A 25,915-nucleotide genomic window follows, 5' to 3' on the forward strand; every position below is an offset into this window, starting at 1 on the left:
CTGTCCTGCCCAGTTCCCCACAGCCATTTAGCCACAAAAAAAAAAATCGCACAGATATCTCTATAAATTATAAAGCTGATTGGCCCATTAGGTCAGGCTATTTATTAGCTCTTGTAGCTTATATTAACCCATTATTCTGATCTATGTTAGCCATATGGCTCGGTACCTTTTTTTAGCTGGCAGGTCATATCCTGCTTCTTCGGAGTCTGGGCAGGAATTGGGAGGAATCAACTTCCTCCTTCCCAGAATTCTCCTGTTTTCATTGCATCACCTCTACTTCCCGTCTGGTTTTCCTGCCTATACTTCCTGCCTGGCCAATCAGTGTTTATTTAAAACATGATTGACAGAATACAAACAATTCTCCTGTACCAAAGACCCACACAGCATGCTCTTGGAAAGCTAACCAACTAACCAGCGTTAGTGAAGCAGCCCTCTTATTGGGGCCTGTCCTTGCTTTTACCATTCCCCATTTGTCTAAGTTCCTCGAATTTGTGTGTGTGTGTGTGTGTGTGTGTGTGTGCACCTGAGCATGCATGTATGAAGACCAGAAGTTTATATTGGTGTTTTTACTTATTACTCTTTACATTTTTTAAGTATTTTTATGTGTAAGAGTGTATGTATATGCATCAAGTGTATGCCTTGTGTCTAAGAAAGCCATAAGAAGGCAGTGAATCTACATGTGGATCTTGAGAACAAAACCCAAGTCCTCTACAAGAGTAGCAAGTCTTCTTCACCACTAACCACTTCTCAGAGACAGGATCTCTCACTAAATCTGGAGTTAACCATTTAAGCTATGTTGTCTAGTCACTGATCAGCAAGCCCCAACATTTTCCTTGCTATACCTCCCCAGCAGGGATTATAAGCAAACTCCACCAAGCCTGATTAATTTATTGGTGTTGGGAATTAAGTGCTCATGCTTACAGGGCTATCCCACAAGCTTAGTCTCATGTTTTACAAGAATTTAAAAGAGAAGAGTTTGAACATCAGCTGCTCAGCTTTCACCATGGAGAATGTGTTCATACTCCAGTGGTCACAGAACTCTAAGAGCAACTATGTAATTTCCTCTTCAATGAGGTGGGGGGCAGGGGGACTTCGGGGCACCTTGAAACTGTGCATCATGGGGACTTCTCAATCCCACACTACAGCATCGCCATTCCTCATGCAACTGCCTATAATTAATTGGTACCTTGTTGTTGTATTTAAAATTTCAAAGATGCACTATGTGTCTTGCCTTTGATAGTTAGTATTAGCTTTCAACCTGAAAAAAAAATGTATAACTACCCAGGAGTCAGGGCTGTAGGCTCACATGTAGAGAACAACTATGATTTTGTTAATTGGGGTGAGAAGACCCCTTTACTCTGGGTGGTATCGTTCTTCAGAGAGGGGATTTGGGGCTGTGTAAAACTCCAAACATGCATTGACTCACCTTCATTTCCTGATTACCAATGTGATATGAAAAGACAGTTTACGTTTCTGCTGTCTTGACTTCCCAGGATGTTGTCATGATACCTGGAACTGGGTGCTAAAATAAACCTTTCTCCTTTAAGTTCCTTTTGTTATAGTATTTTACCATAGCACAGGAAATGAAATTAAAACTCTGCCCTCTTAGGAAGTTGATGTAGTCTATTCTCTGTCAGGATTTTATGCACCTTCTTTGTATTTCTTCAGATATGCCTGTTGTGACCTATGATATATTTATGCAATACTATTTCAAATATAAGTTTGCATCACGGCTGAGACTAAATATAAAATAAATGATATTTAGTGGCACCGTGCTTTTACAAATTGGGCTTATAAATTTACAATAAAAAAATTCACTTCTGTTTTGTGGTGTCTAGGAATATGTCAAGCAAGAATATTACTGAACACCGTTCTCTAAAAGAAGAAAATGAAGCTATTTCTGCAATAAGATCTCAGCTCTGTTTCTGTGCCTATAGCTCTTTGTTGTCCAGATATTCAGAAAAACAATAAGTGGCTTCTCAGAGTAAGAATTATTAAAGACATGCATTATAACAGGAAACACTAGGGCTAGGCATGTAGCTCCATTGGTAGAGTAGATAAAGTTCTTGCTAAGTGTTGGTAAAGTCCTGGTTTTACCCAACATCACATAAAACAGGAATGGTGATACACATCTTCAGTGCTAACCCTTGGGAAGCAGAGGCAAGAGGGTGAGAAGTTCAAGGTCATCCTTAGTCACTAATGAATTTAAGGATTGATAGGGACAAATGAGAGCCTTCTCAAAACAAAACACTAGTAGACAACACCACAAAGCTTCTCTTTGTCTCTCTATATGTTCTTTTGAAATACTACCAAGAATTCTCTCATATTTATCTTTCTCTTCCTGCCACCTCTTTGGAGTTACCATGGCCTCTTGTATGAGTTGCCTAGTGAGAGGTCTAGGCCCCCACAGATTCATTGAGTCCATAATCCCAGCAATACCTCTGAGCAACCTGACTCCAGGTTCAGAGTCAGGGAAATGAACCCAACCTGAAAATGGGATCAGAGCTAGGGGCAGAGACATTTTGTCTCTGAACATAGAGTCAGAGAAAAGTTTCGGAACCTGTAATCTGGGACCGAAAGAATGCACTAAGCTCCTAGAATCTGAGCACACCAAAGAAAATTGCTCTGGTCAAAAAGTCAAAAAGGTAAAAGGAACCAAAGAAAGAAACACACTTTGGCCCTTAAATCAGAGCCATCTCTGTCCCTGACACAAAACAAGCCAATCCCTGATCAGGGAAAAATGGAACAATCACTGAGCACCTAGAGACTTGGAATTCCCCTCAGGCAGTTACTGGCAGTTGAGAATTGCCCTCAGGCCTACAAACCCCCTTGTAGGGGGCAGTCAACCCCAAGTGAAAGCAGAGGCTGCTCATTTGTTTCTGGACATCTAGACTTGAAAATCACATAGAAACTATATTAATTAAAAAACATTGCTTGACCAATTACTTAGGCATATTGCTAGCTAGCTCTTATATCTTAAACTAACCCATCTCCATCAATCTGAGCATTGTCATGAGTTCATGTCCTACTTGCAGGGTCCCATGGGTGTCTTTTTCCTTTGGCAGGAAGATATAGCATCCCCCCTCACACTCTGTCTACTTTCTCCCAGCATTCAGTTTAGTTTTGCGGCCTAGCATTAGTCTGTCCTGCCTCAGCCAAAGCAACTTCATTAACCAATGGTATTCACAGCATACAGAGGGGAATCCTACAACACCCAAACCTCTTCCCCTATATAAAACCTCTCATTTTTATTGCTAGGGGGCTCCCTTGTGCTGTTCCTGTTGCTGCTGCTTCTCTTGTTTTTGCTGCTGCTGTTGCTACTGCTATTGTCACTGCTGCTGCTGCTTGGATGGATGGCGGATTCAAGTTAACTCACAATGAAGATTCTTCACTTTTGCTTCAAATACGGTGATGTTTAGGGATCTGAACTTTGGACATAACACTTAGCAACTATTGTACTGTCTTCTGTGATATGACCAACCACACAGCCCCATTCACTATCATGCTGGAAAAGACATGGGACCTGAGATATTTGCTTAATTTCTGTGTCTTGTGCTTTAGGTATTCAACAAACCACTAAAATCCATTATCTGTCTTCATTCCCACAGCATGCTTTGGATAATTGCCAAATAAATCAACCTCTCATCTGGACTTGTCTGAAGACAGTTTTGCTAGTCCCAACTCATTAGATGTACGTACCAGGGACGTTGGTGACTTTCTCTGTTAGCAACAAAACACCAGCACTAACTGACTTGAGTAATCAGAAAGTCATAGGCTTACATAACCAGGAACTCCAGAGAATGTTCATTTCCTGAGTTTCTTTATGGGTCATTTTGGCCAAGCTCTTTATAGGTTTCCCCCACAGAAAGAAAGCATCTAATTCAGATGGACAGTGGGACTTCTATTTGCTTTTTCTTAAGGAGATAATAGTGATGCCTCTGAGTTGAAATATGGCCTCCAGGAAGTAGGGTGGCACTCACAGAACTCAGGAAATAAACTTTCACTGTCTGGGGAAACCAAAACTTGCAGATTCGCTAGGTTTCCTCACCCTCCTATTCTCTCCCACCCCCACTCGTCCGTGCCCCATTTCCACCCCAAGCAATAAACACTTCCTGGGGAGGAGACTGACCAGCGGAGCAGTTGACAGGAGAGTGTCAGACCTGTGAAGCTGCCCATAAGTCTTACAGAGAGCTCTATTAATGTAACTGCCTTTGAGTCATCCCTGCTTTTGTCAGCAACTCCTGACCAATACCACTGTAAGTAACCCTAATAATTCACTGGTTCATCATATTGGACATTGGTATGTACATTATTTTCCTTTCCTGTGGGTCTCCTATCTTAACTGGGTAACTATATATATGTGTGTTGTGTTAGTCTAGGAAATCTCAAGTTGAATTGAAAAATCTCAAACAACTGAGGCTATCAAATTAAAATAAATCCTGATTTAGACAAGGAAAGACTTAATTGGAAAAGTTAATAGCCGTAAAAGGTAAGGCAGGAGCTGTTGCAGTGGAAAGAATGCTTTTTATGAGAGACCCGCATGCACCAGATAGGTAGAAAAGCACACTTCTCTAATGAGAAATGAATGAGAGTGTGGGAGTCCACAGAAGTGGGTCCATTCCACTTTACAAAGGTCAGAGAGTTCAGACCTATTCTTGCTCCTTCAAGGTTATATGACAGGAAGTTTGACCTAAGGTATGACTACTAACAGGATGTGTTGACCTAGGGTGTGCTTACCTGATGCTTTGGGTATTGAGAAGGTAATTACTTGTTTGGTCTTTTCATCTTAGTAAGGATGCCTTTTGCCTTCACCCTCCTCTATGAATTGGGATATGTAAAGACTATGAGAAATAAATATGAGGTGAATCTCAGTATTCAGTGGATGTCATCTCAACTCTATCTGTTGTATCTTGTCTATTTTTTTCTTAAACCACACTCTTCCCCTCAGGCATGGACGAATATATTGGGCAGGACCCAGAACGATATAGGAAAAGTTCAAACAGGCGGAGGAACTGGGAGAGCCAACAGACAGGGTGCTTTATCTTACACCACTTCACTCTCTGCAGGACACTTCAGATAACTTGTCTGCAGATGAATACAGGAGGTGGACCAGAGGGTAGGAATGTTGGAGGATGTTAGTTATAATCCAAATCTAGACACCAAACATCTTCTGCAGATTGGTTAACAAATATGAACAGGACAGGCAATCATAAACTGAGGCAAGACTAGGAATGAAGTTGATAGTGGGTAAACAAGAAATTAGATAAGAGGTGACCAAGAAAACTGTAGCTGGTTTTGGGCAGCTCTGTCTCCTGATGGCAAGAATGACCCTTTGTGGATAAAAAATTCTTAAAGTTGCAACGTGGTTCTTACTGCTCTATCAGATATGAAGGGAAAACACCAGAATATTCTCCCATGTATACACATGGACCATAGGTTCACGTCCTCAAAAGACCTGAAGTGATTAAGTCACCCACATTGTGGTTTGGCAACCCCTTGTGATTGTGGGCTTCTTTATAACATCATGGAAAGAAAAAGAAAGTCTGGTTCACCATTAACTGGAGAGGGTAAAGGGGTCACTTGTCCAGTGAGTATGATACCTGTCTCATAAATATTCATTAAAACCTATGAACACTTCTTTAAAAATCACAGTTGGTTGCTTGCCTTGGGGTGACCCACTGCTATCTTTCTTTTGGAATGTGTTTTTGCTTAGCTTCTATTGACAATCTGCTTGAATTGTCTATGTATTTTGATTGAATTCGTTTCTTAATGAAGACAAGAGCCAAGAGACCAGCTGAAACAAGGTGAATCTGTTTGTAATCAGGTGATAGATAAACAAGGAACATCACCAGCCAAATACATGATATGGGAAAAGTGAGACCAGGCAGCAGAGGTTGATGGCCTCGGTCAAGCTAAGATGTCCTTCTCTTCAGGAAGTTTACTTTGTTTTACTGAGATAGGGTCTTTCATGTGTACCTAGAACTTGATGATTCAGCTACACTGCTTGGCCATAAAACTTCAGGCTTCTTCGGACCTCTACTTCCCTGGTACTGGGATTTTGCCATTGCACATAACTTTTTCTTGGAAGTTCTTATGCTTATGCTTGCACATCAAACTCTTGACCAACTGAGTTTCTGCCCCGATGTGGGATGCCCTTCTGTATGCCGTGACTATGTTTTATTCTCATTGGTTAATAAAGAAGCTGTTTCACCTATGGCAGGACAGAATACTTCTAAATGGGAAGCCAATCAGAGAGATGGGGGAAAAGGTCGAGTCAGGAAGACGCCAGCCTCCACCTGAGAGGCAAGATGTGAAGTAGTAAGCCACAAGCTTCATGGTGAAATAAACTAATAGAACTGTGTTAATTTAGTTGTAAGAGATATTAATAATAATTCTGAGCTAATAGGTCAAATAGTTTATAATTAATATCAAGCCTCTGAATGACTATTTAGAAATGGTTGTGGGAACTTGTGGGCTGGAGAGAAACCAGTCTAGTGGGACCAGGTGGGACAGCAAAAAGTCTCCAGCTACACTCAGGGTACCTTTCCGGCTGAGTCTTTTATTTTCTGTATTTGTCCCTCCAAGCTATGGGGTAAAGATAGCTAATGTCACCTCTCATTCATTCATCTATTTATTTATTAAACAAACATCATTTGAGAGCCGTTTTATCAGGGAACATTATAGACAAATTTCCTACCTCTATCTCGTGCAGGTGACATTCTAGGCATAGGAAGCTATCAATCAATATAAAGGTAGTTAAATAAGTTCAATACACAGTGTCTTAAAGACTTTTTGTAAGATTAACAAAGAACAGATAGTCAACAGAGGAAGGGACATTAGGACCAAAATGAGATAAGGTATAGAATTCAATCTTGTGTCCTTAACAAGTTGCAAGTAAATCAAACTTCAGAGATGAAGATTCACTAAAAAGGTTTTTGAGAGAACAAAATAAGTCCCAGGTTGAGGAAAGAGGCAACTTGTGTGTCTCCCACATGGCAGTGGGTAGGGTGAGATCAGTGTGGAGGAGTGGAGTGAGACAGAGAGAGGATAGGAAGGAAACGGGAGCCAGCCACAGCAACTCTGACCGCGCTTGTGGGCCTGGGCTGTGCTCTGAGTCCATGGCAAACAGGAAACCAATATGGAGAGTGCGATAAATGGAAGCTAGGTCCTGCTATAAGTTGAGAGAAGATTACAGCTAGGGCAAGAGCAGCAAGCCTGGCGCCAAACGTCAGTCATTGTCTCAGAGCTACTATGACTCCTCGGAGTTTATGAGGAGTGTTCAGCTTCACATTCCATTAAGGCATAGTAGTGGGTTTCTTGAGATCCCAGGCATATTAAAGAGAAAGGCAGAAGTCAAGGATCACTCTTGGCCCAAGTATTAAAACACACAGCTGGTGAAAGAAAGGTTGAAAGGAGGTCAGGACTCATTTGGGTTGTACTTACATTAGACAGTCACGGGCAATGACTCTGACCCTGAGTGCCACTTCTTCTGTCTTGACTTGTACATTGATTCCCAATTAAAATGCATTCATCTTCCATCTTTTTAATCTAATCATTTCTTCTCTAAATTCCAGACCAATCCAAAATTATCACATATGGAAGCCACGCTTTATGTAACTTCTATAAGAGAAAAATTGTTTCTTTATTTAAGTGAGAGTGGTTTCATCTACTCAGTCAACAAAGTTCTCATGAATTTAATACTAAATGAACACTAATAGTCTGTGAGAGTCTACTAGAAACTGCAATACAGCAGAAAAAATCAGCAACATGACTACTGTGGAAGAAATTTAATACTAGAAGGAATAAAGAAAAGAAAGTCAAGAGATAAATGACGAACGTTTTCAGATGCAAATGATTGTGACAGAGCAATATAGTGGAGATCCGACATAACGAGTGCCCAGGGGCTCTGTGTGTGGTGATGGAGTGAGAAGCAACCTCTAGAAGCCCGTGATAGTGGCAGTGGGAAGAGGAAAAGTAGAAAGGCATCAGATGTGCAGAGGGGGAAAGCCAGGTATTAACAGAGGTCTTAACTGAGGGAGAAAATACGCAATTAGCTGTGTGGGGAAAAGTTTGGCATGTGACTAGAGCAGCTCTCTGGAGAAAAAGTCTGACTTTAACACCCGAGAACATGCGTGGGCTGGTTAGTAACAACAGTTGGCTTGTTCCTCCATAGCACAATGAAGTCCATCAAAGGAAGGTCTGTGCTTTTCCCTGCAGGTAAGAAACATCATCTTTTCTTCCATTCAAGAACTAATCTTTTTCTTTCCTCTTGTCGCTCCATCCCTCCCTTCTCTTCCCCTTGTTCTTCTTCCCTTCCTTTCTTGAATTATATAGTTAATTTATTCTTTGACAGTTCTGTACATCTATAGAAACCATTCTGGTAACATTCATCTGTCTATCTCCTTTCCCCTTCACCATGTCTCTTCCTCCCCATGCCATATTTGTGATTTTTTGTTGTTTATTTGTGACCTAGCAGGTGTGGACCAGGGCCACATGAGTGGCCATGGTTGTAGTACTTTCAAGTGGAATGTAAAGAACTTGCTAGTGGCTGTGTCTCTGAAGGCAATGACTTCTCCAGCAGCCTCCACTGCCGTTTGTTTTCCTGGGTCGGGCAGGGCCCCATGACCCTTTCCCCAGCTACAGCTGAGTATTTAGGGGCTCAGTCTTCTACAGATACTATGCAGGCAATCCTTGCTGTTGCGTTCATGAGTGGCACAATCACATAATTCCAAGAAGACAGCTTTTACAGCCTTGCTCTTCATCATCTGGCTTTTGTATTCATTGTCTCTTCTTCCACAGTGGTGTCTGAGCCTCGGAGAGAGTGATATGGGTGTCACATTTAAGATCATTCAACATCACTTGTTCTATCACCTTGACCACCCAGACATCAGTCACTCCTTGCTGTAGATTGACGTTTCCATCACCAAGGCAAGAGACAGCACCAATCCAAGAGCATAAACGAGTTTTTCTTTGATTTTTTTCTTTGTTGGGGGAAGAATAATGTCTCATTATGCAGGCTTGCATGATTTTATCTGGAACTCACTATCTGTTTCTTCTTTTGTTTTCTTTCATTTCCTTTCTTTTCTCTCCCTTTTGTCGAAAATCTTATTTTTGTTTTACCTGTGTATGCAGGCACAGGTAGGCAGGTATATGTGCCTCTGTGTGTGTGTGCGTATGTGCATTGTGAGTGTGTGTGTCTGTGCATCTGTGACTATTTGTGCTTGTGAATTTGTGCATCTATGGAGGCCAGAAAAATGCCATCAGATCATCTGGAGATGGAGATACAGGTTGTTGTGAACCACCCGAATTGAGTTTAAGGAACCAAAGTTAATCTTCTGGGAAAGCCACCTCCCCAGCTGTATGGCTAGGCAACCTAAGGTGGTCTCAACTTCCCAGGAATCTTCCAGTCCCAGCCTCCTCAGTGCTCAAATTATAGAAGTGTGCTATCATACCTGGCTCCTTTCTGGAACTTTCCTATTGATAGAGATCATGTATGTTTGTGAACATGTATGAATTTAAATTTCTACACAATTTAAGGAGATAACCTCAAGATCACTAATAGTAACTATCTGCTATATTTATTCTAGTCAACACCTTGCGTTGACCATAGGAAAATTGTCCTCAGTTTTCATGATACACTCTAAGTTGCGGTTGCTTCTTTATATGTACACTTGGAAATGAGACTCAGGTCACATAGATGACATTCCAAGTATACAAAGAAGGCAAAACTGTTTTCTGTGTAAACTCGCATCCGTAGCAATCCAGTAATAATCCAGCAATAATCACAGGGTCATTCTAAAGCCATCTCCCTGCAGAGACCACTGCTGCTTCCTCTGTCCAAACTCCAGCTTCAGTGACCAGTGTCACTATAATTAGGTATGGAGTGGATACTTACATTGGGCAAGATAATGCTGTTTTCTAAAAGAAATAATGAATGTATAGAATAAGTTGTTGAACAAAGAGAATCTACTGGGGCATGTGAAATTAAAAACTTACCAGAAGGTCAAAATTAATTTTGGAAACATTGGTGGAACAAAGAGTTTCACGAAAAGAAAGCTGGAAAAATAAAGCTGCATGAGCTCAGCAAACAGAAGGGGAAAACATGTACCTGGAGGGTCTCTTGCCTTTGCTGGTTCCAGAACTTTGATCTTGTCTTCAGCTCTTTGAGAAAGTCAAGCCTAGAGGAGTTCCTTCCTTTGGGCCTACTGTGGTGTGGGCAATGGAGACAAAGTGAGAATTGGTGGGTTTCAGAGACTGAGTAGGGCCTGGAGCAGTCCAGGACCACCCAGGGTTGTCCAGAATCAATGGATGCTAGATGCAGAGTGGAAGGAAGTGCTTTCTGATGTTAGACAGGGTGTTAACGACCACTGATACACCACTGTCAGTCTCTCCTGAAAGCACAGTTGCCCTCAGAGAAGAGAACACAGCATCGCAGAGTTCTGAGGACTCCTCTCTCCTCTTCTCCCAGCAACTGATAAACCTCATCAACAGGATAGCTGAAAATACAGGATCTGGTTCCAAGTTCACTTGTCTGTGGGCATGCATGTGCGTATGCTCATGTCTGTTCAGATACACATATGTGTGCAGACTTGTATACACATGTGTGTAGATGAAGCCAGACTCAGTTGTCATTCTTTAGATATTATCTGTTTACCTTGTTTTTGAGACAGGTAAGCTGGGCTGCAGCTTGCAAAATAGGTATGTAGGCTGGCTGATGAGTTTCAGAAATCTGTCCGTTTCCATTGTTTCAATATACACTCAGCTTTTGAAAAATGTGATTGCTGTGGAACAAAAGAGGACTTGCTTTCCTTACTGAGTATCATTTTCCTAATCCCAGTTTCTAGGTTTGGGGGAGTTATTCTCGTGTTTATCCTTAATCTCAATAATACTTAATGTAATAGAGATGCTAAGCACTTTGATTTACACTAATCATTTTCTCTGTGCATTTTCGTATTATATATAGTTATATTTCTGAATCATAGCATCTCTGTATATATAAATACAATTTGTCAGAACCTCATCAAACACTCTGTATACATAATCTTCTAAAAATATCTGTTACTCTTTATGTTTCTAACTATGTGAATGTGTACACATGTTTAAGGGCCTCTGGAGTCCAAAGAAGGCATCAGATCCCCTGGAGTTGGAGTTACAGCAAATTGCCACTCACCTGATATGATATGGTGATATGGGTATTGGGAACTCAACACTGATTCTCTGAAATAATAGTAATGTCTATTCACCACTGAGGCATTTCACCAGCCCCATATACATACATACATACAAACATACACACATACCCACATATACACATATGTAAATTCATGTTCAAGTATATATATAGAGAGAGACAATATATATATTGTCAGGAATATTCAAAATTATAGTTTTATATAAACATATAATATTTAAATTTATCAATAAAATGGACAAAGAAGAAAGAAATCCCTATAACTTCCTGATACCAACCTGTATTTGGTGGCATACTTCATCTCATTGCTGTTTCATTTTATCTCTGCCATTCATTGAGTTTTGTAGCCCTTCATGGATTCTCTGTATTTCTGTAATTTGAAAATTTCTCATTTTCCACTTTAAAATAGTGTCAGATAGCTCAACTTAGTGGTTGAATCTCCTTTTCTGGAACCGGGTTGCTTGACTTTGCTTCTGGAGCACAGTGGGCAAACAGGGAGAGTCATATTTCCCTTGGAATGCTTGTTGTATAATTGACCATGCTCATAGCAACAATCCTTCTTCACAGTAGACTTCCTGAGTATTCTTACCCACCAAGATGTCTCCCCAGCCTCATGATTCCTGCTCATGTAGCCAATCACACAAGTCCTTCAGAATCTACTTCTGGCAAAATTCAATCTAAGATCCACATTATTAGGGATTAAAATAATTTTTCCACTTTTCCATTTTATAACGTTATTTAAAAGCTTAAATTATGGCTGCATAGTATTTAACTGAGAAGAAATCAAGGCATATTTTGCTTGTGTTGATATTGAGTATTATACTGTTTTTCAATGTCTATGGTAAAAATATTTTTAGTATGGATGAAACGTCTTCAATTAAACCTTTGAAAAATCAAATATGATTTCCACAGTTCAATTCTCAAATAAGGATTGAGTGGGTCAGCAAACAGAGTCTCTTGAGTGCAGATTATCAGTTATGCTCCCTGGAAGTGGTGACTTGGTCTAGAAGTTAGAATTCTCTTATTTATGGTATGACTAATTTCACAAAGTTTTCATTTTATTGAACCTGTGTTCTCTACAAGGCTAAACTCATTTCGCAGGGCAAGTTTTAATTTGTGGGGCAGACACTGTGGAAGTAAAGAGCTCTAACCATGGAGCCAATTAGTTCCATCCCAGTGCTCCATCTTCCCTTACCTTGTTATTAGTTTAGTCTAACTCAGGAATCTTCGAATAGACTCCTGGAGAGCTGCCAGTCAAATCCTTCCAGAACTAGTTATGCCTTTCTCAACTGGATCCACAGCACACTTCTTATGCCTTTGGGTGTAATTTATTACACACAGCCTTCTAGAAAAGAAAACAATTATGCTTGCATGCATACTGCAACTTATTTGCAAGAACAACATTCACAGCAAAATAAAGGTTTTACATATGTTTAAGAAAATGTTTGTGTTTACCACATTACTGACATAATTTAATTATTGCTGTTATTATGATAATGATATGGTAGAGAAAATTATACTAATATTATAAAAATGCATCTACTGATCAACTACAAAGCCCCAAATCTTTTGCATGGTAGTTATTCAGTTGGGATGTTTGTTGACTAAGAATTATCATCTAATTTTATGGATACAGTGACTGTGGATGTATGTGAATGTAGACAGAGACTGTACTTTTGATTCCCAGCTGCTCAGACCCGAAAAATCACGCAGAAACTATATTAATTACCATACTCTTTGTCTAATGGCTTAGGCACATTTCTTACTCTTACATCTTAAATTTACTAATTTCTATTAATCTATGTATCACCACGAGGCTGTGGCTTACCAGTAAATCTGGCATCTTTCTCCTTCAGTGGATACGTGACATCTCTCCTTGGACTAGCCTACTCTCTCTCTATATATATGTCTTTGTTCAGATTTCCCATCTGACTTTCCTCTGCTATGCCACTGACTGAAACAGCTTTATTTGTCAACCAATAAAAGTAACACATATACAGAAGGACATCCCACATAATGTGGAGATAAGTCATGAGGATGCAACTCTATTTAGAAAAACATCTTTGCAAATGTAGATAATTTCTTTAAATTTTAATAATTTTAAAAGGGTTTTTTTATCATTTTATGTGTTTGAATGTTTTACCTGAATGTATGATGTATGTACATACACCATGTGTGTGCTTAGTGCACACAGAGGCCAGGAACATGGCACCAGATCCCCTGAATTGGAGTTGTTATGTGGATGCTAGGAATTGAACATAGGTCCTCTGAAAGAATATTCAGAACTCTTAACTTCTGAGACATCTCTCCAGCCCCCGGGATTTAGTGATTTTAAATTTATAAAATTCTTGCTTTTAGTGTGTTAGATAAATTTTTCTTAAGAACCTCTCTTAAGGACTATTGTCATCAGTGTCCCCGAATCTGTTACCTAGAATAACATGGTTTCAGCATGAAGATGTTTTAGGGATCATGAGTGTATTTTTTTCTTTTTCATTTTTAAATTGCATTTAAACTATAAATTTAAGACCATTTGTCATCTTAATTATATAAAAATGTTTTTAGTTTTGCTATATTGGTCTATTCATTTATTACTATTTGTTTTATTTTTAAATTAGTATGTAATGTGTCAGACAACATTGGGGCATTGTTTTAAACAAAATATGTTTTAGTGAATGCAAACTAAGTAACTAAATATCCTAAGATGAAGCCATCCTGAATTTTGGGAAAAGATAAGAGGCCCTTCTATTAGACTGTTTGCCTTTCTTCTTACACATGAAACCTCTTCTCATGTACATAAAGAATATGCATTCTTTTAGAGTCCGTTTTAGTAAGTGCTGTACTATATAAAGAGGAATGGAGGCAAACACAGGAAAGAAGCTCATGAGAATGGAGTCACAGCATATGATCATGCTGCCACAAGCCACTGAAGGTCAGGAGGGAAGGTTGAGTTCTTGCCTAGAGCATTCTAAAGTGTTGACCTGCTAACTCCTTTATTTCAGAATTGTAGCCTCCAAAAATAAAGCTCACACAGTCTTTTGGCTTAAAGTAAACCAATTTTATGCTGATCAGTTTTGGCAGCCCTAGAAAGAATCAAATCCATAGGAAAATGAAGGTGCTGGCAGGTCAGTTCAGAACTGTGAGCTCCCATGTGCTAGCCAAAGTGTGGAGAGATCTATATCCTGATCTTCCAGGACAAAGAGCACATTCTGTCACACTGTGTGCAAAGAAGGAAGCCTTCAGCTTATGCAGATGCAAAGGCTGGAGAAAACCTGTCTATCAATGAAAACATGTGACACATTATTTTCGTGTTGATATATTTTCTTCATTTGAGTAACAGTTGGTATTAAATCTTCCCAGGCTCAATTATTACTATGTTTCTGTTACAGCAACCAATTAATTATCTGTCTTTTCCCTATCTAGAACAGTGGTTCTCAACCTGTGGGTAGTGACTCCACAGGAGTCACATATCAGATAAATATATATCATATCCTTATCTGTAGTTCATCTACAATTATGAAGGAACAATGAAATAATTTTATGCTTGAGAGCCACCACAACACCAGGAACGGCATTGAAGGGTCATAGCATTAAGAAGGTTGAGAACCACTGGTCTAGAATGTGGGTCTTCTCGGTGTGAAAAGACATTTGTGCTCAGAGTTTCACCCATGATTGTGGACCTGGGGGGCAGTCCAGGAATGATGACGTAACTTGAAGTCTGGGAAAAAGAATTGTAATATCCTAACCCACACATTTTCTTTACCAACCTCCCAGGACTATGAGGGCCCTCGACTCATTCTCCTGCTCATCCCAGCTGTGCTGTATAACTCAGCACCGCTAACATATACTCCCTCGTCAGATTATCCTTTCCTTTCCTTCCTTCACAGCCACGCATGGGTATGTCTGTGCCTGTCTCACCATCTCTCAAGCCTCTCACTCTCATTCTTTGCAGACTATATATTTTAAGCCTCAGGTATTATCTCTAATCTCCCCACATAGTTTACTTTCCCTGGTTGCTTGCATTCAGAAGCTTCATGACACTATAATGAAAAATACCTGAGACAATTTATGAAGTAAAAATTTTATTTAGATTATGATTCAAAATCACCCTATTTCAAAGTGACTGACACCTTTATAAGAAAAAAACCTAAACATGGACCCTTACAGGAAATGGCACGAATCACTAGCATAGAAATTGGCAAGATATATCTATAAGCTAAGTTGGGGAGTTCTAGGAGGCACAATATTAAGATACTATATACACAACAATAAAAGTGATAAAATATAATTACACAAAACATATTGAAGGATGCCCCATATCGTATGTTCTGCAAAGCAATTGAATTTTTTCTCTAGTTAAATATTTATACAAAAGACCTAACCTATGTCACTGAAGGGAAGACTGAGACTTGAAGATACTCAGTTACCATTTATTCCAAGACATATGTATGATTCCCAAGACTGTATGGTTCCAATCAAGGATCTCTGCACTCTTTAACTTGAGCATTATTCCATACTAAGGTCTTAGGAAGTTCTTGGCATCCAAACCAGGCAGCCAAGCTCTGATGAAATCCAAGGAATTACCTCAAGACCAAAGTCACATAAAATCAACACTAAGAAGCAAAACTAGAAGTTACATCTTTGTGAGCAGTGAGACTCAAGGCAAAGATTGTGCCTGTGAGTTGGTGTAAAATCTTTGCAGCTCTTTAATCTCACTTGGGCAGTTCTGAGACTGTATATGTGAAAAGATGTGGTAATCTACAGGCTTGCTAGAGTAAAAAATCAGAGTGGTTCAAGCACAGAGTAGTGGGCTGCTCGTGTGGGCACATGCTTGAGGCATAAGGACACACGGATGCTAAACATGTAGAACAAATTAGAAAAACCATGCCAATTAACACGGGTCTCTGCACACAACTGAAACAAGTGGCAAATTTTAGAATTGCTGTGTTTCCTGTTGAGTAGATCCTTATTCTAAATATTAGAACAAGACAAGAATGGATTATTTGACAATTGTTACAGTCCACTGCCTTCAGCATAAGGAGAACCCAGGCAACCAGATCATCTTTCTTTTAGTGAGAACAAACAAAAAAGCTTTATCTGAAAAATCAAAAAAAAACTTCTGCCCCTGAAAATTATTTTAAGGAATTCAATGCAGAAGGCAAGTTGAGTAAAGTGGAATAGCTCTTGGAGACAAACTGAGACACCTGTAGGAAGAAGTTAGCAAAAAGTGCAGACTCAAGTGTCCAAAGTGCTAAGAACACATAATGCTGAGTGCTCATAGATGGGACATCTACGCCAACCCACACCTGCGTCCCCAAGTCTCAGCAAACACTGAAGAAGAGAGGTTGGGAGGGACGTGAGGCAGAGGATGGGGAGGAGTCAGAAAATACTGTGTTCTGACATGGCATCACTGTTGCACAATTGACTCATAGCAGTTGTACCCACACAAGACTGAGCTACTCAAAAATTCCAGCACAGATTAGGAAAAGTCTACTGAGGTACCAACCTAGCTGAGGAAATGCAGAAAGCTGACGGCTACTGAGGAGGAAGAGTCACTTTTCTCTAGAGGTATCCCCTGGTAGGTTTCTCAGATTGTGTGCAAGACCCTGCATTAATTCATCTATGGACAGTACTGGTTCAAGTAAATAATCCAGAGTCACAAGAACTAAAATGAGGGACAAAGTATGAACATAGTTGGAATGCTGAGAGGACTTGCCAAGCGGAAAATTCAAAGACAGAAGTCATGCCAGACAAACTTATTATCTTCAGCAAGGCACAATCCCCCACAGTGTTCCTACGATTTTATTTTGCTATAGTTTTATTTGTGGGATTCTGAAAAATTTCAAGTGTTACTGGAGGTATTCAGGATCAGGATCCAGTTCTGTCAAGCTTAACAGGCTAGATTTGGCCAACTGTTCTCAAAAGGCCAACTAGAGACTGAATAGTAAAGGGACCATATAAGAAAGGGGACATATTCAATATTACACATCAAGAAGAGATACAAACAGATCCAACCCCATCTTCAAAGTAGTGCAACGCTGTTCATGTTAGAAAGGATGGCAAGAGATATGAATAACTAAGAAGTTCTGGTCAGGCTGTGGTCTCACCCATCAAAGTTAGGGCTACTGTTTTCCCTGCAAAGATTGTCAGAGACAAGTTCCTGTTCCAGCTGGTTCTAGGATTTAGTCTTTATCCTCTCACGAGTCTGCTGGAGAAGCCCCAATTCCTTGAAGTGTATTTTCTCACCTGTCTTCTAGCTGAAGGGAGGAACACAGTTTCTCTTTTATAGATTCTTTATTGGTTGTGTGTGTGTGTGTGTGTGTGTGTGTGTGCGCGCATGAGTGTGTATGCATGTACACTCACATACACACACGAGCACACATATGTGCAAGTGCCCACAGAGGCCATAAGAGAATATCAAATTCCCAGGAGTTGGATTTATAGGTAGCTGTAAGCTGCTTGATAAGGTACTGAGAACCAAATTCGTCTCCTCAACAAGGTTCTCTTCTGGCCTTCACAGCTGCCCACACTCATACATGTAGACATAGAGACTCAAAAATAATACTCTTTTTGAAGATGGAGTTATTATCTGGGTTTTATTGTTTCTGCATTCCTCTGTAAGATTCACTTTTACAGTGAGAAGTATTTAGAAAATATTGAGAGACAGACTCCAACCAGAGCTGTTCAGAAGGCACAGCAAAGTTCCACATCCCGCTACAATGCCTCCCTTGGTCTCCCTCAACACTGGGAAACAAGCTTTATTCTGTACTTGGAATGCTAGTTTTCTCACCATGAAGAAGACCAATAACTCTTTCTGAAACAGAAAGCAATATTTTGAAGAAAGGATAGGATAATTTTTAAAAATATAAAATGATTGCAAAAGAGGCCCTATTGGATCTCTATGTAGGAGGAAGTTACAGTATTTATTCCTCAATATGTGGTCATCCAGAAAGTATACATTATACGATGGCTGTGAAGGAGGAACACAGAAGGCTGCTGGTCTGAAGTGAACAAAGCAGCTACCTTTCCTGCTGGTAATAATCACAGTTACTGTAATAAGATGTGGAAAGACATTTTTCCATTTGTGCTGTAGTTGAAAATTAAGGCCTGCATTCAAAAGAGAGCCATCAACAAATGGGGTCATATGTACGCCCCCAAAGACTTACAGAAACTGATGGAAGTGCTCTGAATGGTCTCTTACCACTGAATAATGTGTCAATCCAGGATAGATAATGAATGGCTGAGGAAGGATGAGCAGAAAGAAAAACAAAGAATAATTTTTTTCAGTGTCTTTAGTCTTCTGGGAAGAATGTGTGAAAGGTACTCAAAAAATCCTGGGAGGAATGAAGATGATCTTTGTGTTTTTTAAGTGCATGCGTGTGTGTGTGTGTGTGTGTGTGTGTGTGTGTGTGTGTGTGTGTGTGTGTTATGTATGCATGTTCCTCTGTGCGAGTACAATAATCGTGTGCCATAGCAGGAGCATGGAGGTCAGAGGACAAACTCACCTTTTTCCTTGTTTGGAATAGAGTCTTTTTTTTCCAGTGCACACTCCAGGCTCTTTGGCCTGTGAGCTTCTGGGCATCCTCATATCTCTACCTCCCATCACTCTCCAGGAACGTTGGGACCACAGATGTGTGTGCAACTATGTTAGGCTGTTATGAGTATTCTGAAGAAGTCAAACTCAGTGGCAAATGTGTTACCCACTGAGTCACTCATCCAATTGAAGCTATTGTAAAGGGATATTTGTGTCCCTCTCTTTGACTATGAGACTACCGGACAACAGACTCCAAGAACTGGAATTTCCCCAATACTTTCACATGAGGAGAGGGGTAAAAAATGAAGCCTGCTGCCAATGTCAGGGGGAATTTGGTTCTTAGAAAGAAATTGCACATGGTTCTGACAAATTGTAAGTGGCTTTGTAAGAGTAACTGGAGCTGGGACAATGATGCAGGAGGGATCACACCCTGTCCTGGACTGACCTGGACCCTTAGTTATTCATAATGCTTGTCTTCTTCTTCTTCAACTGAGCCCTCATGTCAGGGCATTAATGATGAACTTAGGAGTTCGGCGGAACTCTTCGTCTTTCCAATGTGAACACATTGAATAAGTCTCCTTTCTCTGTCTTTCTCTATTGTTTGTTTAATTGACCTGTGTTTGTGAAGCCTGGTTTATTAGGTCTGCCAATGCTCCATTTCCAGTCCTCACAACTCTGATAATGGCACCAAAAAAATGACTTAGACCTTACCCTGTGATGGATCCATCACCATCATATTACCCTAAGAAATGGTGGGCAGGGGAGCTCTCCAACCTCCATAGGTAAAGTCCCCCTGCAAGAGAAGAACGAGTATTTGACTTATGCTATCATCCCCTGATGGTCAGAGATACCAGAATCCTCTAGTCCTCCAGTTACCCTTCATGCCTCCCCTGGACACTGCCAGCCTAGAGTTCTTAGCGGTCATGGTGTCTGTGGCCAGCAATGCTAAGGACAGAGACTACTGTGCTCCTTCCTCATGTGTCATTACCAGAGTAGCACTCTGAGTAGCACTCATCAAAGTGAAAAGTGAGCCCCTCTGTCCCAGAACCCCAAACCCACTACAGGATCTTTGTACCTTAACATCACCCTACATGGAAATGTTGGTCATGCACAATTTTGGAAATAGCCAATGAAGATATGCATGTTTCTCTAAAGGTGAGACTTAAGACAAATGTGTGCTGAAGACACCTGGACATCTCTCTAGGAAAGTGCAGACACCTGAACAGCCTGCTTATGTGCAGATACCCGAACAAAGGAAAAGAGGGGCTAGACCCAACTGGGTTGGCTGGTCAGGGCAGGTGCTTTGCAGTAGCTGCACCCTATGTAGTGTTCCACTAGGGTTCTTCACATTCCTGACATGAGGCTTCCAGAAAAGCGAGAGTGAAGACATGTGAGAGACATGAGAAAGCTGTCCCAGTCTCTCAGCAAACATTTTCAGCTCAGTTATAATCAATGATCTCACCATTCTTATATGATTGGATTTGCATGCGCCCCAGAACTGATTTAGCAACTGCATTTATTACTTTGTGCACTTTTGTGACAAAAGCCACTTAAAGAGGAAGAGCTAATTTTGTCTTGGAGTTTCACATACAGTCTACTGTGGTGGGGAAGGAGGATGGCAGGAGCCTGAGGCATCTGGTCACATGGCCACACTGCACCCACGGGCAAGAAGTGGAGAGAGATGGATGCTCAGTCTGATTTCTCATTCTTATTTTAGGTGCCCCACCCAACTCATAGAAAGGTTCTACCTACGTTTAGGGTAGGTTTTTCTACACCTAATCTAGAAACTCTCTAGCAGGCATAGCCAGAGGATTGTCTCCTAGGAGGTTTAGCTACTGTTGCTAGCCATCTATATTAACCACCATAGTAACCATATATAAACAAACAGCTAAGGACTTCGAGTATTCATATGTTCAAATGTGTAAAGGTATATGGGCGTTTGTCTGCATATGCATGTGGAGGCCATAAGTCACTATCTATCACATGTTCAACAAACACTCTATAACTTGGATTTTGCTTTTTTTTTGATAAAATATGTGTCACTGACCTGAAGGTCACCAAATAGGCTAGGCTAGCTGTCCCATTAGCACCAGAAGCCTACTTGTCTCTAGCCCCCCACTCCCAGTACTGGGATTACAATGGCATATCACCTCATCTGACTGTTTTGACATGTGTTCCGAAGCTCAGTTTTTGGACCTCAATCAAGCTTGTACAGTAATCACTTTACCAACTTAACTATCTCCTCTGCCCTTTTCATATTTTGTCCCTATATTAAACTATTACATATTTCGCAGCTCCAATGTTTCTTTTATCCCTTGGTTTGTATCAGAGACCTTCACAATTGCCTGGTGGCTATGAAAGTAATGCAAAATATACCTTGGGTGGCAACAAGCTCTGGTAAGACAACTCGGCACACGGCACATGGCATCTCCATTGCAGCACGCATCCCTTCCCTCACTCTGCACTCCAGCTGTCTGGTTACACATACCATCGCATTACGGCACACACGCCTATTCTGATGCTGGTCCTCATCGGAACTCTGGACATCTGGAAAGTCAGTGTCGTTGGCTGTACTGGATAGTGAAGGACAGTGAGAACTAACACTCTAAGACAGCCTTTCCTGTGGTTCAGCTCAGTGACACCTGCACCAAGGTTCAGGGCCCTCAAGTCCTCCTCTCCCGGTATATTTCCCTACCTGCATCTGCCTTCTTGTTTTGATGAAAATTAAACTGGTAAACTGCCTGAGTTAGGTTTTTATTTACAGCCTCTGAAAGGGTTAAGTCAGACTAGACTTGAAATAACAGTAGACCAAGGTTACAGCCTAGTACTCAAGTATTTTATTTGGTACTTAGATATATACATATATCTATATCTATATCTATATATATCCAGCTGTCTGGTTACACATACCATCGCATTACGGCACACACGCCTGTTCTGATGCTGGTCCTCATCGGAACTCTGGACATATATATATATATGATATATATTGATATATAGAGATATAGATATAGATATAGAGAAGCAGTAACTAGTAGCTATAATGAAACAGAAATCACTTATTGAAAGCAGCAATGCAAAACTATAGATTCTCCATGAAGAGCACCATCCAGTTCCTACTGAACAAAGGATGATTGATACAAGCAAGGACAATCTACTAAAAGGTTCTAATGATTTCTGTTCAGAGATCACCATGCTCCCAGAGCTAGGGAGGCAGATGTGAGCTTGAGGGGAGCCTGTTACAAATATGTAGATGCAAGATTTCTTTTCATGTTTTTAACACAAAACCATTGCAGGTGTTTCTTAAAATTTCTATTTTACATTTTAATTATTTTTATTTATTGTGTGTTCTTATGAAAGTCTTTGTGAGCATAGGTGGACACGTATGGAGGTCAGAGGACAAGTTATAAGAGTCAGAGTTCTCCCGCAGCATGGGTTTCAGGAGAGAAACGGAAGTCATCAGGCTTGACCGTAAGAACCCTTACTGAGCCACCTTCCCACCCTAAATTGGGTGTTTTAAATAGTTTATTTACAGGAGTGGCAAATCTAAACTTATTATTAATACTTTTCTCTTTTAATTTTTTAATTTTATTCTCTCATATGTTACATCTTGACCACAGTTTCCCCTTCCTCACCCCCTCCTAGTCTCTATCCCACCTACCCTCTCTACAGATACACCTTCTATTCTGTCTCCTCTAAGAAAAGAACATGTCTCCCACAGACATTAACCAAACATGGCATAATATGCTATAATAAGGCCAGGCACATATCTTCACATCAAAGCTGGATGAGGTTAGCCAGTAGAAGGAAAAGAGTCTCCAAAGCAGGTGAAAGAATCAGAGATGCCTCTTCTATTTCCCATTCCCAAAGAGACCTGGGAGTCCCCCCCCCATCCTAATGAACTCTCCTTATTACCTAATCTCTCTAGTTCTGTAGATTGTAGCATAGTTATTCTTAATTTTATAGCTAATATTCATTTATGAGTAAGTACACACAAAGCTTACCTTTATCAGTCTGGGTTATCTCACTTGGGGTGATTTTTTTTTCTAGTTCCACCCATTTGCCTTCCAATTTCCTGGTGTTCTTGTTTTCAATAGTTGAGTTATACTCCATTATGTAAACGTACCATATTTTCTTTATTCATTACTCTGTAGAGGGACATCTGGGTTGTTTCCAAGTTCTAGCTATTACAAATAAAGTTGCTATGAATATAGTTGAGAAAGTGTACTTTTGGTATGATTGAGCATCCTTTGGGTATATGCTCAAGAGCAGTATTGCTGGGTCCTGTGGTAGACTGATTCCCAGTTTTCTGAGGAACCACCATACTGACTTCCAAAGCGGCTGTACAAGTTTGCAGCCCCACCATCAGTGGAGGAGTGCTCCCCTTGCTCCACATCCTCACCAGCATGAGTTGTAATTTGAATTATGATCTTAGCTATTCTGACAAGTGTAAGATGGCATCTCAGAAGTGTTTTGATTTGTATTTTCCCTAATGGCTAAGAATGTTGAACATCTCCATAAGTATTGCTTGTTAATTTGAGATTCTTTTGTGTTTAGTTTTGCACCCCATTTTGAAATTGAATTATTTTGTTTGTTGATATCATGTTTCCTGAGTTCTTTATATATTTTGGAAACCAGCCCTCTATAAGATATCAGATTTGTAAAGATACTTTCTTCTCTCAGTTGCTGTTTTATTCTTTGTCTTACAGAAACTTTTGAATTTCACAAGGTTCCATTTATTAATTGTCAGTTTCAGTGCCTGTGCTATTTGAGTTCTGCTCAGGTAATTTTCTCCTGTGTCAATGAGTTTGAGATTATTTCCCACTTTCTCTTCTATCAGGTTCAGTGCATTTGGATTTATGTTGAGGTCTTTGATCCACTTGAACCTGAGTTTTCTGCAGGGTATTAAACATGGATTAATTTATATTCTTCTATGTGCCAACCTCCAATTAGATCAGCACCATTTGCTGAAGATACATTCTTTTATCTGTTATGTAATCTTGACTTCTTTGTCATAAATCAGGTGTTCATGGGTGTGTGGTTTACATCTGGATCTTCAATTCTATTCCACTGATCCACACGTTTGTTTTTATTCCAATACTATATGATTTTTATTACTGTAGCTCTGTAGCAAATCTTAAAATCAGGGGTGGTGATACTTCTGAAAGTTCTTTTATTGTACTGGATTGTTTTAACTATCCTGATTTTTTTTTTTGTTTTTCCATATGGAGTTGAATATTTTTCTTCCAAGGTCTGTAAAGAATTGTGTTGGAATTTTTTTTTAATGGAGATTGCATTGAATCTATAGATTGCTTTTTTGTAAGGTGGCCATTTTTTACTATGATAACCCTACTGACTCATGGGCTTGAGATATCTTTCCATCTTCTGGTATCTTCTTCAACTTTTTTCTTCATCTTTGTGAAAAATCAGGTTCCATAGATGTGTAAATTTATGTATAGGTCCTTGATTCAATTCTATTGACCAATGTCTGTTTTGATGATAATACTTAGGGTAAAAATGCCAGCCAAAGAAACCCACCCTGACCCTGAAACCAGAGCCAGTGAAAGAAACACACTTAAGCACTGAGACAAGAACCAAAGAAACACACCGTGACCCTGAAACCACTGCCAAAGAAATATACTTTGGCTCTATAATCAGAGCTAATGAAAAAACATGCCCTGGCCCTGAAACTAAAGCCAAAATGTCAAAAAGTTAAAGAGATGCACTTTGGCCCTAAAGCCAGAGCCAAAAAAACACATTCTGCCTCTGACCAACTGAGTATGAAACCAACCAATCTGCAAGCAGAAACTACCCAATTCCAGAGCAGGAAAACAAACCAATCCCTGAGCACAAAATCTAAACAATTTCTGAGCTTGGACAGAGTCAGAGGATTGTAATCTGACCATTTCCCACTCTAAAACACTTCTCCCTGCAAAACTCTGCCCCTGAGCAGCCCTTTGTCAGCCCTGTGCCTGTTCAGTTGGCAGCTGCCCGTCTCCACCCTGGCAGAGGCAGCCACTCTCTTGGGTTCCTCCCTCCCAAATAAACCTCTTGAGTGAGTTTTAGGTGTAGACCTTCCTTTGCCTGAGCAGAGCAGAGCTCTGCTGAGAAACTTCCTTAGAGGAACAAAACAGAGCAACAATGGACATCTCTACAGAGGAGCTCTCTTAGTGGAATGGAGTACAGATCAGCTTTAAGGGCTTTATCTCAGAGAGGAGCCGGATTGCTACATCCTGAGGGAAAACCTTCCCCATCAGAACACAGCTTCCAGTATATCCCGACTTCCCAACAATCAGGGTGCATTTCTCCTCGTGGCTATAGGTATAGCCTGACTTCTAAAAATCAGGATACTTTTCTCTCCAGAGCAGTAACACATGCAAAGACCACATGATTTTTATTACTATAGTTCTGTAGTACAGTTTGAAATCAGGGAGGGTGATACCTCTGAATATTCTTTTACTGTAAAGCATTGTTTTACCTATCCTGCATTTTTTCTTGGTTCTCTATATGAAATTACATATTGCTCTTTCAAGGTCTGTGAAGAATCATATTGGAATTTTGGTGGAGACTTGTGCTGAATCTGGAGACTGCTTTCGATAGGATGGACAATTTTCCATGTGAGACCTGTAAATCAATGAGGGAGAGAATGGGAGAGATGGACTTGGATGAATGTAAAGTAAAAAAGATGAAATTATCCAAACAGACTGGATCCCAAAAATCCAGTATATGCAGAGGAAACAAGTCCCAGTATCATTGTCAATGGCTTTTCAGAAAGACTCCAGGCCAGACACATTCAGAGAATCTGGTTGGATCACGGGCTCTTCCAGTCTGTTTGGATACTCACCTTCCTGGACCTGGAGGGAGGGGGGAGGTACTTGAACTTCCCACAGGGCAGGAAACCCTGACTGCTCTTAGGGATGGAGAGGGAGGAGGAGAGGGAGTGGGGGGAGTGGGAGGGTGTTGGGAGGAGGGGCAGAAACGGAAACTTTTATAATTTAATAAACTTTGGAAAAAAAAGTAAAAAAAAGTAAAAAAAGATGAAATTAAAAAATAAAAATAGAATAAGGACTAAAAGAAAAAGAGTCAGAGACAGCCCTCACTCCCGCTGTTAGAAATCCCACAGGAATACCTAGTTACTCAACCATAACACATGTGCCACACAAGCACATGGACATATACCCATAATTAAAATA

This window comes from Myodes glareolus, chromosome 22 (assembly GCF_982192425.1).
Source record: "Myodes glareolus chromosome 22, mMyoGla1.1, whole genome shotgun sequence".
Classification (NCBI taxonomy): Eukaryota; Metazoa; Chordata; class Mammalia; order Rodentia; family Cricetidae; genus Myodes; species Myodes glareolus.